The sequence below is a fragment of the Pinus tabuliformis genome, chromosome 3_2 (assembly GCF_031772625.1).
Source record: "Pinus tabuliformis cultivar Carrire ecotype Pingquan chromosome 3_2, CPIR1, whole genome shotgun sequence".
In the NCBI taxonomy this organism is placed as follows: Eukaryota; Viridiplantae; Streptophyta; class Pinopsida; order Pinales; family Pinaceae; genus Pinus; species Pinus tabuliformis.
Genome location: NC_142302.1, coordinates 189,713,583 through 189,727,611, shown reverse-complemented (window position 1 = coordinate 189,727,611; position 14,029 = coordinate 189,713,583). Strand labels below are relative to the sequence as shown.

General features: G+C 38.7%; 1 pseudogene; it reads right to left on the bottom strand.

Annotated features, from left to right (window-relative positions):
- Positions 1-9,936: 9,936 nt before the first annotated feature.
- LOC149180411 (BTB/POZ domain-containing protein At5g48800 pseudogene) lies at positions 9,937-11,745 on the bottom strand (annotated as a pseudogene).
- Between the last annotated feature and the right edge of the window lie 2,284 nt (positions 11,746-14,029).

The following is a 14,029-nucleotide window of genomic DNA, read 5'->3' as shown; positions in this document are numbered from 1 at the left end:
GTTGTTTCTCCGTGGACGTAGCCCAAACTGGGTGAACCACGTATATCTGTGTCTCTCTTGTTTTATGCGTTTTCTGTGTTTATATTTCTGCAATATTTTATGTGTTCCATTGCTCCGTAATATATAATTTTCTAACAACTATAGCTTCACACTCCACTAATTTCATCTCTTGGAGGAGGATGAAAATTGGATTTTGTGATCTAATTAAGCTTTTGTTGATTGCCCATCCCCCTACAATTATAGGAGACTATATTCATTATTTTCTATAATATTTAGAGCCCACAACAGGATGAGGGTCAATGGAACTATATTTATTTTAATTTTTAGTGAATCTAAAGGAAGGAACATTAATCACCAATTGAGTTCCTTTTTCTTTATCCCCTTGTACATGACCTTGCTGGAACTTGCCGATTATATTTTCTTTCCACTTTCTTGGTATATTTCGGGGGATCAAAACCCCTTTCCATTTCATTTTCTGATTTGTCATAATATGGGGTAAATAAATCGAGGTGAAATTTCTTTGCTTCAAGTGGAGATTCAAAATATTCTTCCTTTTACAAACCGACATTTTCTGCTAAGACATTTCGCACAAGGTTATCTTCTGGTTCTAGAAATTTATTCTCATTACGGGATTCAACATATCCATTTTATCCTTGAGTCTATTCTAGTTCTTCAACCCTTGAGCTTCTCCTTCATCCTCTTCATTTTCCAATACAACGAATTGATTTTGTTGCTGATAAATATTCTTCCCATCTCTTGGAGCTAAAGCTTTTATTACATTCCAAGGAACTGATGGAGGAGGAGAGGCCCTTTGGGTGGTGGGGGGGACGTTGGATCCTTTAGGGATTTTGGCGTGTTTGTCCTCTTCTTATCTTCTATATTTTCCATTGACGCCCATCTTCCTATTGCTTGAGGGAATCCTCAATTTTGAGGAAATTCTTGGCAAAGTTCCCATACTCATGACATTATTTACACTTGAAAGGGGTCTGATCATAATCCACCTACTAAATGAAATACCATTTATATATTGTGAGTTGAATTTATTTCAAAAGACCTTTCTCAAGGCCTATTTCTACACAAATATTATCACATGGATACATCGGATCTCTTGGTTATGCTCTATCTATGTTCTTCCCAATGCATTTTTGATGTTCCTCAAAGTATCCTCATCGCAACAATGAAGAGGTAAGTGAGGATGTTTCACCCATAGTAGAACTGCTAAGGGAACACCATTCTTAGGATTAAATTCCATGTCTAACAATCCAAGTAAAGACCTTGAATACCCATGATGTAAGGGTCGCTCCTAAGTACGAGATCCCGATGTTCTTTAAGTTCAAATAAAGAGGCGAAGAAACCTTTTCTGTAGAAGGCACACTTAATATGTCCTTTAACTAGGGGTCTATAGTTTCATTCCACCCACAACCTCAAATATCTTGTATAAGGAAAAACACCCATAAATTGGCTTACCAAACCTCTTTAAGCTAGATTGATATCCAGTGCCCGATATTTACCTAACTTAACCTACACTTTCGAAATCCTATCCATCTTCTTAACAAGTTTCTAAGGTCCAGTTTTTAAATACTTATTACTATTTTTTACAAGCTCATTTAGTGGGGAGCGAGAAGGAGGCAGGGAGGCTAATACCCCCACAGTGACATCCATTTTTAGAACCAAGAGTGAGTGCAAAAAAAACCCCTAGGAAAGTCAAGCCCCCTAAAATAAATTCCTTAAAACCAATGCGTATGCCCCATTCACAACTCCTTAATCAAGAGTTACTTTAATAAATCCAAAAGTGCAAATCAAATATAACTAAATTATAATGAAGTGAACACTTCACAAACTCTCCTTTCTCTAGTACACAATCAATTGTGTTGAATCTTTTTTCAAACAAAAGTAAGGGTATTTTGGCTAAGAAAAATTTGGCCACCTTCCAAAAACAACGAGTTCTCCTTCATAACGCTTGTGATATGTTTTGCATCAATTCACTTGGTTGAAAGTTAGTTTAGTAAATAAGAGGTTTTGAGTTCATGTCTTTCTTTTCATTAAGTTAGTTTTTGAAAAAAAGTATACAATTTTAAGATATCACATAATTTTGTTGTGAAGTGCATTTCAGTGAAATTATAAAAGTGAACCATTATCAAGTAATTGTAATGCTGTTTTTTAGTTACTTTTTGCGTACAACATTGTTGGCCCAAATATCACACTAAGAGGGGAGGGGGGGTGAATCAGTATGAGATCAATCTTACCGGTTTACAACTTTTCTTAGTCACACAATTAATAACAATGCACCATAAGCATTTAGCATCAACTATATCAATGCATCATCATATCATTAACATATCAAGAAGAAATCAATAATACAAGAATCCATCACATCACAATGAGACATAATTTTTTAGGGGGAAACCCATACAAGAGAAAACCAACAATCTTATTCTTCTTAATCTGCAATTCATTACATCAATTTGCAGGCCCCGACCCGTTGGAGGAAACTACCCCCAAATGCAAACTTCAACTTGTGGTAGGCTACTACCAAATTGAGGCACCAACCTCAGATGAAAATAGCTCCTCTCTATAGGATAAAACCTAATTGAGGCTCCAACCTCGATGATGAATTGGATCAAACCTGATCTAGGCTCCAACCTCGTGATGATTCGGCTCCAACCTACTTCTTCAAATTTCTTGTGGACCTATATTTTGTCTCATTTTAAAACTAGATCCATTATCATCACATATCATTGAATCTACATACAAAGAAACTGTCACAAATTGCAATCACAGCCTGCAAATGTTGCCACTGGTATAAACATTGCCACTATCCAATTCACTGTCACTACAACCTGCAAACATTATACTACACCAAAGATTACATCAATTTGGTCATTCAAATCCCTTCTCAGAAGCTGTTGACCTCATATATTCAAAAACACCTGCAACATGCTCATAAACCTTCAAAATGAAATTAAGAGATTATTTCCATCAAATTAGAGAAAAAAGAGCATCAACTCTTCTGGTGACATTCATCTATGAACCTTGGCCATGCAACTTATTCCAAAACTCACTTTGGACAAATAATCACACCACAAACTGAGAAAAAAAAGATACTAAACCATATAATAAATTAACTAGTTCTACAAATACTCACTTTCTGGGCACGATCTATAAACTGATAATGTTTTGGTGTCAGATCTACAAAATGACCATCGACAACCAACTGAACATTTGAAAAAATAGTGACACACACACATACACACATTTTGTGCTTGTATATATGGATGACCTTGAAACTATTATATCTCTATGATTTCAGCTTCCTAAGGTCTGAAATTGCAACCTGAGGTAGCTTTCTGTGCTTTCTTTCCAACGCCATAGTTTTTACCAAGATTGGATTCTTTAAGATGAAGTTATACCAAATCTCCCACGATGACTTTACTATGGACTTGTTTAGTAGAGCGAACTTGTAGGGATGCCATGTGTCACTATTTCCACCTTCAACCCTAAAAAACGTACCAAAAAAACTAAAGTTCATGCAATTTCATCCAATTTATACAAAATTCCAATCTGATCCTCAAAGGAAAATTTATGATGATTTTCCTTGAGATACCTATTTGAGATTGAATTTTGGAGCATGCAAAAAACCATAGCTTCCTTGGACCATATAACTCAAATTATAGTGAACCGAGATATGAAATTATAACCAAATGTTCATAAAGATCTTAGATCCACGTGGTAGTAGTTTTAGCATCTGAAGCTTCACCAAAAAAAAATTATAACAAAAATTCCACAATGTCCTGTTTGAAGCAACTAAACCCTAGGATAAAGAGCTCTAATACCAAATGTTATGTAACCAAATCACGAAAACAGAAGAAAAGATAGATCAACGAGTTGAAAATAATCCTATTCAAGGGGGAAACCTAATTTTACATCACATAAATAAACAATTCTTCGATGATTCAATTGAAAAGAGCTCCTTGCTATATATAGGAGTCTAAAGAGTTAAACAATAATTATGGCCTACATAACAATAATAATGCAAGGGATCAACAATAACAATAGTGGGTTTCTATGGGGCACAACAATATCAATATGGTGGCTACATCAATATTATATGGATCTAACATCCTTAGGCACTTACAAAATATTGTTAAGTGATAGATCAATGGTTAATGAATGTGGTTTGGTTGATGTGGTTTGCAGACTAACCCGACCATGGTTTTGGTGTGGGAATCTTGTTGTTGGGGAGAGTGGTGACTGCCAAGTTGTGTACCTTGTTAACCTGCAATGGGTAGCATTTCAAGGAGTGGCTATCCCTGTGTAATGATGTGGTTGTGTCACCAAGGCTAGGTGGAGGCCACATGGTTTCCATGTGGCACCCTTGTGTTGACGTGGACCCCTTTTAATTAGAAAACTTCTAATGAGCACAACTTGCAATCTAAAAGTTACATTAAGACAAAAATTATATTTATGGAAATCCCATGATGAGCTAATCATCATGGTGGTATCAAAGTCAATTTCTGTCAAGTTTGAAAAATGAGATTGTGTGGCCCCGCCTTGTTTCGGTGTGGGAACCTCGTTGCCGGGGAGAAATCGACCACCAGGTTGTGTACCTTGTTAACCTGCAATGACTAGCATGCCAAGGAGTGGCTATCCCAAATTAATTATGTATTTGTGCCACCAATGCTAGGTGGAGGCTATGTGGGCTCCATGTGGCACCCTTGTGATATCAAAGTCAGTTTCTGTCAAGTTTGAAAAATGAGGTCGTGTGGCCCCACCTTGTTTCGGTGTGGGAACCTTGTCGTCAGGGAGATAGCGACCACCAGGTTGTGTACCTTGTTAACCTGCAATGGATAGCATGTCAAGGAGTGGCTACCCCAAATTAATGATGTAGTTGTGCCACCAATGCTAGGTGGAGGCCATGTGGGTTCCATGTGGGACCCTTATGATGATGTGGACCCCTTTTATTTGGAAAACTTCTAATGAGCATAACATGCAATCTAAGAGTTATATTGAGACAATTTTTATATTTTTAGAAAGCTCATGACGAACTAATCATCATGGTGGTATCAAAACCAATTTTTTTCAAGTTTAAAATATTGAGGTCATGTGGCCCCACCTTCATAAAAAACCTTGGAGGTTGGGTCAAAACAAACAGGTGACACCTCCCATAGCTCAAGAAAAACCAAGGGGGTGGAAGGGAGTGGTTACAATTACCATCATTTTTCTCCCATTTTTTGTCTTTTTGATCATTTTTTACCACAATCCCTATTATCCTTTTAGTCTATACCTATTTATAGTAATATATTTTTCCTAGGGTGTGATTTCTCATATCTCATGTCATTTAAGATATTTATGCTATTTTAATTCAAGAAAAAACTAAACATTTTATGCTTACTAATAAAGGGGATTGTGTGTTAAGCTCTATATAAGCCAACAAAATAAGGAAGACACAAACTAGACCCTAGGGCTCCTTCATCCATTAGGCATATCAAACTAGCGTTGGGAAGAAGTTTCAATGGATTTTATTACAAGTTTACCCAAATATGAAGGGAATCGTGTGACTATGGTAGTGCTAGATTGGTTGACAAGGTATGCCCATTTTTAATTTCTTTGTCACCTTTTTAAAGCAACTAAAATGGCTTTAGCATTCATGGAAACAATACAAAAGTTACATGGAATACCAAATATTATTGTAAGTGAAAAAGTTCCAATTTTCATTAAATTTTTTTGGATTGGATTAATTTATTTTTTGGTACTCAATTGGCCACAAATCATCTTACCATCCTCAATTTGATGGGAAAAATGAGTTAGCAGATAAATGTTTAGAAGGATATCAACATTGATTTGTGTTTGATAAAGAGACATAATAAGTGAAATGGTTTCCGTTGGCAGAATGGTGGTACAACACATCCTTCCATAACCCATAAAAAATGCCACCATTTATGGAATTTTAGACCCAACAGGATTTTACCAAGGCCTTCCTAGGAAATGTGTGTGTGTGGAGAAGTGATACTAATATAACAAGAAAACCCATGCATTCAAAGTGACAAAGAGAAAGTGAAGAAGTTAACTCTTATTGCGAGAATCTAGTTTCTATTGGTGAAGCTAGCTTGGGGAGGATCTCCTCAAGATCTTTTCTCTTGAATCTTCCCTATGGCTTACACACAATGAATATAACCAATTTCTATTTTCCAACAAAAAAAAATGTTAGCACATACATAATATATCAACCATATAAAATATGAGAATACATGGAAGACAAATGTGGGAAAAATCTTTTATTATTGTAGCATCAATGTTGAACCAGAGTACATCAATGATTCCTTGAAGCCATTGCCTTTGGTCTATCTCCTAACCTCTATGCTCACTGGTTTATGTACCTGCATGTATAATTTCATCTTGGAAACAACTTGGCAACATTTTGGCAAAAGTTCATTTCTTCTTCCTTGTGACTAGTGAAGTGCTTGCCTTTTATAGATTTTCCTCATGATTGTTCTCATTGAACCTAGAAACTTTCTTGACTGTATCATAGGTGATGATTACACCAGACTAGATCAATGATTATTTTAATTAAACTTGTAAAATTGGTCGATATCATTGCTTATCTAGTTGAACTTTCGCTCTATTTCAAAACTTTAGTGGAGAGAGGACATTGCTAGGCTTCTAGTTCATCCCCAATAGTAGGAAAAGGCATTTCTAGGCCTTCTGGTTTTCTGCTAGAACTGACTATGAGTGTTGAACCCTCCAAAGACCATTTTTTTTTATGTTCCATTGATCACAATTTAAACCTTTGACTTGGCAAGGGTTGTTATTTTATCCTTGATCCTAGGGGGTGGATTTTTGAGCTATAAGAAATGCCCCCCAATGTATGAGGTGATAAGAGAATATGACTGTAGAAATACATTATAATAAATAAGCCAATGAGTGAGGTAGAGAGAGAGAGACCTTGAATAAGATACCTATAGAGTCTCAAGAGTATAGTCAGATACATAAAGAAGTACATCTCCAAGGTAGGAATCCCCATTCTCGGTATTGAAAGAAGAGCGCACAGATGCCCACACAACATATTATGGAATTATGTCATCAAGGACTTGTCATGATACAATGTAGATGTTTGGCATGCTAACTATAAATAGGGAGGACACTGATGTGAGTGACCCCAATGATGGCCCTCAAATTATGTAAATTATTCTCCAATCTGAACTTGGGGGAGGAAATGATCATGAGTGAAGTTCCCTCAATGCCCCAATGTCTTCAACACTTCTCTATGGTACGACTCCACTACATGTGAATAAATGAGTTGATGTCGAGCATGCAGGGAGACCATCTGATTACCAGGCATTGATGTGTCCCATTAAGAGACATGAGGGATACCACTGATAATGAAAATAGTTACCAAGGTACCTATCATAGTGTACAGACTGTGAAGGAATGAGATGAAGTTGAGCACTTCAAAGAATCAGTCTACATGGGCCAATGATGAAAATCCAATGCAAACCACGAGGAAAATTGCCATTGATTGCCACATGCTTCGATGTACTAGAGTGTTTCTAGATCTACATCCTAGATAAGGTATTGAAGTCGATGGGAAGAGATCCATTGAAGGAGGGTCTTAATGTATCCCCCATCATCGACATGAAACTAATACCGAGATAAGGTCTCTGACGATAACAAATCAAGAGTTGATGTACACCTGACACAATGATGGCCAACACAAAAGGTATGATGAGACACACTAATGACCAACTCTTAATTGAGAATTCCTTTGAAAATATAGTGACATGAAAAAATAGTGAAGTCGATAGCACTGACTGAAGAATTCCAATAGACATGATAGTGACATAGGGGGCATCACCAAAGCTCATAAAATAGAAAGGTAACTAATTGAGTGAGATACTAATTCAATAATAGAGTGACTCGACTCAAGCTGAAGGAGTGGTTCAAAATCCTGACAAAAACAAGTTGTAAGAGTATGACTTGCACAAGTTCCATGTCCAAGGGTGACATACGATTGCAAGACAAATATGCAAAAGTTAAAAATACTCCCCCCCTATTTTGTATAGTGATCTCCTTCATAGTTTAAAGAGCATGAAAGAGAAGACAAGTAAGCTCAATAAGCTCTGTTGACGGGCCAAAATTTACCGCCAACGACTAAGGGGTCTCCCTAGTGTGAATTCCCAATTAGAGCTCACACCATTTAGGATAGGAGCCCCATCTGGTATGTGGGCCCGACTGCCACCATGAATGTATTCTGCTCTTAGTTATCAAATGAGAAGATGCCAGAGTGGGGCAAGAATGAAGTGCTCAGGCAGCGAAACAAAATTGGCCCAAGATTGAAAAATTGCAGAAAGAGGTGCAAACAAGTCACAACAATGATAAGAAGAGATAGAGGATGAGAGGGATTAGTGAGCTAAAACCCCCTCAGACATAATAAACAGGAACATGTTGAAGGTCAATGGAAAAGTAGTTCACAATAGGTTACCAACATGGAAAGGACAAGTAAACATAGATTTGAAAGTGAAACATACATGCAACCACTATGTATCAGTACATAACATCTCACTTATATGAAAGAACACATACAAATATGGTGAGGTACCGGACAACTAATACAACCACCATGAGTAAGTGTGGGAATTAATGCAAAAGGTGAAAGAAAACATCTTATTAATATTGTCGTAACTTCAAATACATATCATGCAATTGGTCAACACCCAATAGTGGAACATGGTTTTCATACTGTCACCTGATGCCACAACCCTAAACCCACTACAGATCCACTCTAATAGCTACTAAGAGCTAAGTGACCCTAGCTCTTAAGCATAAATAATCTATCTTTCTCTGCCTCAACTCAAGTGCTAAAAGTCTTCTCAAAGAGGCATGAGGGAACATTTATAGAGATGAGGTGATTGTTCACCTACCATGACCCTTGACATCCCCTCATGACTCTTGAACTTTCATTCATGAATCTTGGGCTCACTCAATCATTGTTACATTCCTAATTCATCTCAGCATGATTGTTGGAATTATGGTGAGAAACATTCACACGATCCCAGAAAGAAGACATGAGGAGAGTATTGTGGGTTATTGGGAAACCCTAGGATGTTGATTATCAATATGTTGTGTGATAGTGAGACAAGCCAATTTTTTTGCTATTGTGGCTCATGTACATATGTCCACCTTTTGATGTTGTTCCTCTGGTTTGTTATGGTCGCAACCATTTGGAACAAGTCACATTGGGTCTTCCTTTTGAAACATGCTCCATAATCCTGATAAGCTTGAATAATCTTCCAATTGGTAGTGAATTTGTTTGTGTTAGACATTCATGCCACATCATCCTACAAGAACATAATTTTCAATTAAAACTCAATATAAACATATGGCTATAAGACAAGAAGTAATTACTACCAAAACTAAAATGAATTAATGAATGATCAATTTGAGGTGAAAAAAGAGTTTGTTTTCATGAGTATTAGTGATGGGCTGTTCATCATCATTTGATTTCATCCTTTTAGCAAGGGTTTTTCCTGCTTTATTAGCTTCTCAATGCGTAGTCGTGTATTTCAACCGTTACTATTCAAGACCTATTTGGGAAGCGTGACCTCAACCAACTGCATTTTGCATATGCAAATCCTAGTTTCCCTTTATATGGAAAACGAAGTTTTGGGCAGGTCGCACAGTGCATAACAGTGTGGGTCGCATGGAGCTATGGATTCCTTAATTGCGGTCATGCAACCAGTCGTATTCAAGGACTGTGACTTATGAGGTCGCATAGTCGCAACGCTGGTAAGTCGCATCTCTAGCTGTTTTCACTAAGGCACAAAATGCGACCTCACATGTTGGAACGTGACTTACCGAAGGTCGCATGATCGCAGCTAATGGCTAGTCGCACTTCCAGGAAGCTCGCTTAAGGGACTGTAACGTGACCCAGTGACTTAGTCAAAAGTGTGAACCCCCTGGAGGTCGACAGGTTGCAACGCAGTGCGGGTTGCATCTCCTGTAATTTTTGGCATTAGATGATTGAGATTTCTTGCCATTAGATTTAAGGGAAATATGGAAAAAAATTAACTTCCCAAATTTATTTGATAGGGAGCTCAAGAACTTGGACGAGGCGTGAGACTTCTCCATGCCTCGTTTCATGGAGACCAATTCGTTGTCAAGATCATTCAATCTCATCCGCATCCATGCGATTTCGAGCTTCAACTCCCTGTTTCCGCGCCTCAGCGATGCATAGTTATCACATGGGGACATGGCCATGCTGGGCACCACGCTGCTTATTCTTTGAGATGCGTAGGCCATTGTGGTTTCTTTGAGATCTATATAAGTTCCCTCCAGGGCATTGTGGAGGTGTAATTGTTCGAAGTAGAGAACTTGGACAACAAGCTGGACGGGGAGCCGGTCATTCTGTGTTTCGTGTGAGCATGCTATTTGGGAAAGCTTCTGGTAATCGATGATCTTGCATAGCTTCCTGCGTTCCATGTCTATCAATCCAAGATGGGCCTTCAAGTAGATATCAATAGCTCTATACAACCCATCGTCCACCAGGGGTGCATACTCTGACATCAATTCAACAATGACTATGCATTTCAAAAGCTTGAGATTTGCATCTGGTGCTATTTTTGCCAGGTAGTTATCCAACAACTTGGAAACTTTGATGATGGCAGCCTTAGAAGGAGAATTGATCAGGCCATTAAACTTGTATCCACCCAAGTTTGAATCCACCACATCCTGATTCTCATCATGTTGTAGAAAAATTCCCTAATATTCTATGCAATGCATCCACATCAAATAGAGTATCTCCACTATGCGAGAAGGAAGGTATAAGAAGATCATCGAGGCAGGCACATTCGAGTTGACACCCAATTCTTTTCTCCAGGTCCTGCCTGCAAGCAACAACGGTGTCGAGAATCACAACAGTACAACGTAGGCCAAAGAGAAAGGTGATGGGTATGACATTTTTCTCTATAGGCAAGAGGTTCACAATAGTCTCCACCACAATTCTTTGTTCGTGCTGCTCCAAGGTAGCAGCAGGGCTAGGCAGATTTGTTTGAGCAAAGGCATCCAATTTCTTGGCAAGCCCTTTCAGGGCCTGTTTGGCATAATGCATGAGCGATTTCCTGATGCTCTCATGCCTTACGCCTCTGGATTTCATGGCCAATATTACTTTCTAATACATTTTGATTCCAAGAACCGAAAAATATTCAATCCACCAATCTCTGCTTGAACAGTTATGTTGACAATTCTTGCTCTCCAACCTGCCAGAGCTACTGTAATCCAGACGTGACAGGCTCGATGCCATCTGTTCCCTACAGGCCTTTGAAGCAATTGCATCAACGCATTTGTTTACAATTTTCAGTTCCTCTGTAAGGGGGAGCAGATTCCTGCAACTGTGTATAACTTCTATAGATTTTTCAAGGCTTTGGGCCACAACTTCATTAAGGTAGGCTTCCGTGTGAGCCATTAGGTTTTCTTCTGCGTAGTCCTCAGTCATTTCAAGATATTGGGAAACACAGTGAAGATGGGCCACATTTGATGAGGTGATTTCAAAGTTGATGCCATAACAAAACTTTGTTGCTAATTCAAAAGTGTGTGCTCCGCTGGGTAAGTCAGGGAAATCTAGCTTTAAAGTATCCAGTATCTTGTGTCCGCTACTAGATTTTGGGTCCGACTGCTCTGTGATACCAATGGAAACTTGTGCAATGCAAGGCATCCACCATCGACATCTATAAGAATGTCACTTGGAACATGAAAAAATCATATGTCCACTTTTTGATGTTGTTCCTTTGGTGTGATTAATCGATTCCTATAGCTTGTATGGAACTATCTTTCCAACTCGCAACTTATGTTAGAAACCCTTCAAGTCCGCATTTAACATTAGTTTTTTGGAAAACGGTTGCCTCATTGGATATGTGCCCGAGCCACCTCCCCTTGATCCTTGCAGAGAAGGTGAAACAAATCAATCACTTTACCCAAACAACATACACATGTATATATTTGCACGTGGAAGCATGGAACTTAATGAAAACAATGGAAATAACTCATTAACGGAACATGCATCCCAAGTATCCCAATTTAAGGTGTCATACATTGTATGGTTGAGTGAATTATGCTTTCATTTGGAAATCAGCTCAACATTCAAGCACCTTAACAGGCTTACTAATTACAAGTGATCATGGTATTATATGAGGCCCAAGGTAATTTCCTACTCATAGGATAAACACCTAGCAATATCTTGTTAATACACATTTGAGAGTGAGGATTGATTTAGAACATGGCTGGACCTTCAATCACATATTCCAAAGTTATAAGGATGCAAGGGAAAGATATAACTCCACAGACCCTAACTCACATGCTGGGGTGAAGGATTCACCATGCACCTGAGGAAAATGTGTTGCTATGACTCCCATGATGATTCCATGTGATGGCGATGGGAGCGCACCCCTAGAGGCATGCGAATATGGTGACAACAGGGAGGGGATCACTCTTCTAACAATCTAGGGTTTCTCATAAACCCTAATATTGTCACTCTTACGGGAAGCCACATTGAATGCATGCTTGTCCAAATATAGGACATCCACTAATCGTGATGTGTATCATGTGAAGATGAGTTTTGAAATCATAAGAGACTCTTAACGCATCAATGAAGCCATTAACCTTCGAAACTCGAATGCGATTTTGATGCCTATATCTAAGATAAAACATGATGCGTGAATGTAATGCATGAAATGCGAGTGGGCACACCAAAGGGGTTGGATTGGCAAGGTCACGGGGAGAGCAATAGGTTGGGGTCCTATCAAAACCCTAGAAGCTTGGGGAAAGTGGTGGGGTACCCAAAATTTTGAATATGCGCAAATTTTGGGTGGTGTTGTAGCAGCTACAACAATTTTCCTACCACTAGTAGAATCTAGTATCTCTGTCAACACCCCTGTAGTAGTCTGAGTGTGACTAATGATGCAAGGAAATATTGAAAAGATGCTATGGGCATCTCTTGCGTTGCCTCGACATGTGCAGATATGCCTTCCCTTCATGTCTCAGTTAGGTCTTTCCAGTTGGAAAACACCCAATTAAAGTTCAAACGTGTCAGTATTTGATGATGATGTGAAGGATGTGTCAGAGGGATTATTGTATTCATAATTTTAAAAGTAATTTTCTGGTGTTGCTCCACTACCAGTGGGCCTGGATAGTACCCCGGTGGAGTCACTCCAAGAAATCATAAACGTTGCTCCGCTACTAGCGAGCTTGGTCAATACCCCAGCGGAGTCATTGCATTACCTCTCTGTGCACGAAGCCTTTCTCGATCCTTTACCCTTTATTTGGTTTCATTTTCTTTTACGTGTGCATTTGCACTTATTTTTGGGTGTTCATTGCGCCAGGGTGGATGAGGGATCCCAACTTATTTTACGAGCAAGAGAGGTTGTTTCTTGTTTGACAAAAACTAAGAGATATCCTGATTTAGGTTTTCCCTTATGCCAAGCTTCCACATCTCATTTCCAGTTAGCAAGTGAAAAATGAACACAAGTCATTGAAACAATAAAGACCACACTAAGCATGAGTTTCAAGTTATGAGTACAAGTCCTTAAAACTTATTAGGGTTCCCCATGAGCAATCTATTCTTATTTCCCTTGTTAATAAATTAGACTCGTAGGAAAGATATCCAGGATGAAACTTTGATGACTGGTTCCAAGAGAGGCTACCCATTGGTGTAACCATCACAACTTCACACCATCATTAGGGCTAGGGATTTATTTCAAGGGTTAGGTGACCAGGAAACTCTCCTAGGGCTTCAAACATGTGTGAAGAGGACGAAACAATGCACTTTGAGGCTAGAGCAAGAGAAAAAGGTGTGAGAAAGCTATTCATAGCACCACAGGTTTGAAAACTTCAGGTTCATGAAGGCTCATGCAGTGGCATGCAACATAGAGGAAATTTCCAAGCTAGGTCAAAGGTGAGTGTGTGCCAAGCGAGAAGGAAAGTGTATGATGTAATGTAGCAGACAGGGCTAATGACGCAATGTAATGCTATGTGCAGAAGA